This window comes from Athene noctua, chromosome 1 (assembly GCF_965140245.1).
Source record: "Athene noctua chromosome 1, bAthNoc1.hap1.1, whole genome shotgun sequence".
In the NCBI taxonomy this organism is placed as follows: Eukaryota; Metazoa; Chordata; class Aves; order Strigiformes; family Strigidae; genus Athene; species Athene noctua.
In genome coordinates this window covers 132656463-132659468 of record NC_134037.1, presented here as the reverse complement: position 1 = coordinate 132659468, position 3006 = coordinate 132656463, and positions in this window count along the sequence as shown.

Sequence of the window (3006 nt, the reverse complement as noted above, 5' to 3'; positions counted from 1 at the left end):
TTGTCCAGTCTTCCAGCACAGCAAGCTGCTGCTTTGAACTGCTTCTGTCTCTGTGTGAGCTGCTGGCAAGCATGACTCATTGGGAAGCTGGGTGTAAGCAGGCGTCATGCCTGTCCTCCTCTGTCAGGGAGGGCAGCCTATAAACATTCAATATAGAATGAGACACTAACGTGGAGTGGGAGTTTAAAGTGTATTTTCTGAAACTCTTTCTTCCTACAAATTATCTTATATTTAGGGGAGTCTGAATTTTTTTTTATTTTTTAAGTTTTATTTTTTTAAGTTTCAGAGAAGGCCTTCAAAAGCACAAAGTGAGTTTAATACATGCCTTCTTGATTTTGTAAAGCATCTGTAATAATAGTAAGCCATATGATATGGATGTGCTGTTTATATTGATGGGAGGTACTAGACTCTAGAAAAAATATTTAAGTATTATAGTGTTTATCATCACAAAGAAAGAATGTCCCGATAAAGAGCTGTGCTGGCATTTCCCATCACCTAGACTATGAGTTTCTGACTGACAGATGAAGGTCAAGGTGGGAGATGTAGAAAATATGTGCCATTACGATGAGTCTTTCAATGGTATGTGTAGGGGCAGTTGGATTAATTTACCTAAAATTTGGAAAGCGTATCTTTAAGGAGTTCTCTTAGTAGGTGAGTATTGCTGGGGAGCAGTGAGGGCCAGCTGCTTCCTAAGGGATCTTAAGGGATCAGCTGCTTCCAGGGACCTGGAAGCCAAGGACAATAACATGCCTGGCCGGGCAAGGGCTTTACTAGGCAAGGTCTTAGTTCCACTATACCCAAATGAGGTGAGCAGACCAAGAGTCCAGATCATCAGGCAAGTTTGTGATGAGGAAGTAAGTACAAGGTCAAGCCAGAAAGTCGGTCCATAAGTCAGGGTTGGATCTGGTGAGGGTAACCAGGGTCAGAGTCCAGTGATTGTGGGGAAAGGTCTGTAGTGACAAGACAGGTCTGTGGTCAATGTCTGAAATGTTTGGGTTCAAGATCAGGCACAGGCAAGGCTGTGGCTGCTCTGGAGACCAATAGTCTTGCAATAAAGCTCAAGCAAGGGCTAGAGTTAGGCCAGGGCTGAACTTTCAGGGAGCTCCCAGGCCCATGGGCAGGGTATGTGGGAGAGGTCTAGAGGTAAGGCTAGTCAGGGCAATTAAAGCCTATTAGTGCAGTCAGGGCCCTGACAGCTATTAAACTGAAAATACTGTTAAGAATAATTAGAAATTTGGCTCATTGTTTAGCTTAAATTTTTCTCTATACAAAATGCTTTGCAAGTATCTTTCCTATGTGCTTGAATTCTGCTTGAACTAACCCATGTGGAAAAAAAAATTCTATCAGGAAATAGATTTTCCTATCTAAATTGATCACTGTCTACAGAAAATGTGAGCTCTCCTCTCCTCTCCTCTCCTCTCCTCTCCTCTCCTCTCCTCTCCTCTCCTCTCCTCTCCTCTCCTCTCCTCACAAAATCTCCTAACTTGTTTTTAGAATATCAGTAGTGAGTACAGTGCAATTCTCTTGTCTCAGAGCTGAAATGGTTTCAATGGTTGGTCAAGAGTGTTGTTAATTTTCTAGTTAAAAAGGCTCTATATGTGGCATAATTTTCATACAATCAACAGCATGGCATTTTGAGAGAAGTTCAGGTAATTGGACTTTACATGGGTAAAACTCAAATCCATAGTTCTGGTCAGGAAAATGCTTCAGCAGCAGAGTCCTCTGCAGTCTTAGAGTAGTATAATTACAACTTGTTGTGGTTTAACCCCAGTCGGCAACTAAGTATGACACAGCCTCTCACTCACTCCCTGCCCTCCCAGTGGGATGAGGAGAAAATCAGAAAAAAAAAAAGTAAAATTTGTGTGTTGAGATAAAGACAGTTTAATAAGCAGAGCAAAAGCACAGCAAAACAAGGAATTGATCACTTCTCATTGTCAGGCAGATGTTCAGCCATCTTCAGGACACCAGGGGTCCATCATACTTAACAGTTACTTGAAAAGACAAATGCCATCACTTCAAATGTTCCCCCCTTCCTTCTTCTTCCTCCAGCTTTATGTGCTGAGCATGACTTCATAAGGTATGCAATATCCTTTGGGTTTGTTGGGGTCAGCTGTCCCAGCTGTGTCCCCTCACAACTTCTTGTGCACCCCCAGTCCACTCATTGGTGGGGTGGTGTGAGGAGCAGTAAAGGCCTTAGCTCTGTGTAAGCACTGCTCAGCAGTAACAAAAACATCCCTGTATTATCAACACTGTTTCCAGCACAAATCCAAAACATAGCCCCATAATAGCTACTGTGAAGAAAATTTACTCTATTGAAGGCAAAACCAGCACACAACATTTAGTGATTACCATCTCTCCTAGCACTGGACTATATGGTGTTGGAGTGGAAGGAAAGAATGCAAGATAATAGGAATAACATATGTTGCTGTCTCGATAGGATGCTGAGCATTGTAAATCAGTGTGGACTTCAGCCAGAAACAGTCTTCAGCCCCTGCTGAGAGTGTCAACAGCATAGAGTTCCCCAAGTTTATGTCCCTTTGCACAAAACTTGTGCAAATTTGAGCCTCTCCTCTCTGGCCCAATAAATTCTGAAACAGAAAGATCTTGAGTCTCCATTCCTGAAACTGCTGATTTTAATCTCTAGGGATTTGTTTTTTTTTCTGTATGTTTTCCCCTTAAAATGTTTCTAGCTGTATGAAATAAAACTCTTTTTCTACAGAGTATTGTCAGAAATAATAGAACATCGATCATAGAAATGCAATATATTTTCAGCCAGTGCCTACAAGCCTGTTCAGATCGACTGAGTATGGACAGTCAAGCCCGATGCTGGCCTTAACATCAGCTAGTAACACATTGTCTTCAGATTAATTGCATCACTTTACACTAAGGTTAAGTAGGATATTTGGAGGGCTGTTTCTTTATGCTTTTGCCTGTTTTGACAGAGCATGCCCTTTGTGGTGAGGTTTTTGAGTGAAATTGTACAGTCCACAGCTGAAATGTCAATAG